Genomic DNA, 1,723 nt, shown 5'->3' with positions numbered 1-1,723 from the left:
CGTGGCATTCCTAGTCCCTGGTCACAAGCGTTTGTGGGTTATGGTGTTGTCTCATCACCAATTCCTTGCTGAAGAGCTGCCGACGAGCAGGGAGCATCTTGGACACATCCATGAACTCTTCTTCTGGCAAGAGAGAGGGAGCCCCAGGCAGGGTCCCTGCAGAAGCCTGTGTGGCCCACAAAGGTGTCACGATTTCACCTGTATTTCACAGGAGTCATTATTACATCTCAGGATCCTTTCCTGAGAACTCATGAGTTCCCTTGGGTCCATTGGGATCGGCCATCTCAACTGAGTCCCCTTCCAAGTCCTTGTGCGCCCACAGCTTCCTCACTGGTCAGGAGGTACAAGAATAGAAAAGATTGAAAATATTAGAAAAGATTGTTGCTCCTGGTGTAATGTTGGAGAACAGAGTGCTCCTTCCTTGGGGCCTGAAATAAAAGTGAAAGTAGGTCACTTCTCTTCATTTGGATAGGTACTCGTTGGCACATTATCCAATTAAATTATTCTCTTTTTAAGTGTTTCCAGAAATTGTGACCTAAATGGGTCTCTTTCGTAGATAACTGGTAAAACCCTCCCTTTTGACGTACCCAAGAGGTGTTTTAACTTGACTCTCTTACAAGTGTGGCCAATGGCAAGGAAACCCCCCTCCCTCCCTCCTGCTGGAGGCATTGCTCTAACACTGAGGGAGAACTGGTGTTCTGAGTTTGCTCCTAACACAGTCTCTATGCGACCATCCATGAATTTAGTTGAAATCTCTGTTGCCCTTTCCCGAAGCTATCGTGAGGTGTTAGTAAACCAGCATGTTTATTCGCATTGAAATTAGACATGTGCAGAACACCCCGTTAAAATGTACTGAACGTTTCTTTTTAAAGTTTGGGATTAGAAGTGCAGAGTATAGGTTTACTGGTTTTGTCTTGTCAATCCACCGACACTAACAGATCCATGAAATGTGAAAGGTGCATTTCGACTGCTTTACAGTGATTTCAGTGAACGTATATCTGGTGTTTCTTGCGTGTACTAAGAATATCTTGAAACTCAACTGCTGATTTCATAGGTAGCATGAGGAAGCATGCTTTTATGACCACAGAATTACCACTATGACCACATAAAATGCGAACAATCTAAATTGTTGTAAGCTTCAGAACACTCTGACTCTTTAATGACCAGCAGATCGGGATAAATGTATTATATTGATCAGCTCTTTATTATAACCCTACCTACAGGAATTAAAACCCAGGGTGAATAGAGGAAAAATGTCATCCAAATGGATGTGAAGATAATAGTTCAGTCCTGAGCACAGTAGATTCATATTTGTAAAATATTCTGCCTTATAATGCATCATTTCATTTGTTTTTAAGCCAATTTCATTTCAGATTTTCAGACTATTCAGTGCAAGAAGGGAACTGGATTGGACTTGGAATCCAATAAATATTGAGCTGTGTTGTTCTAATGTGCTTTCTGGTCGTATTCCATGTACCCTGCACACAGAGGGCAGGTCAAGCTATATTGACATAGGTACTGTGTTCAATAGACCTTCATCCACTCAGGCAATGGAGATGTTTTTAATTGAAACATGTTGATTCAAATCAAAGATAAACTAGTAAAATAAAATGCAAAATTCAAACACAGTTCTGTAGTTCTGTTAGTTCTCTTTTCAAGAATGTGTTTTAATTCCATCTGTTACAGGGTCATGACTTTGCCTTTTTGAACAACATGTCTCAAA

The sequence above is a fragment of the Chamaea fasciata genome, unplaced genomic scaffold (assembly GCF_029207755.1).
Source record: "Chamaea fasciata isolate MVZ Bird 193981 ecotype frontalis unplaced genomic scaffold, bChaFas1.0.hap1 SCAF_16, whole genome shotgun sequence".
Taxonomy (NCBI): domain Eukaryota; kingdom Metazoa; phylum Chordata; class Aves; order Passeriformes; family Sylviidae; genus Chamaea; species Chamaea fasciata.
The sequence above is the reverse complement of the archived record's forward strand: the minus strand, read 5'-3'. Positions refer to the sequence as shown.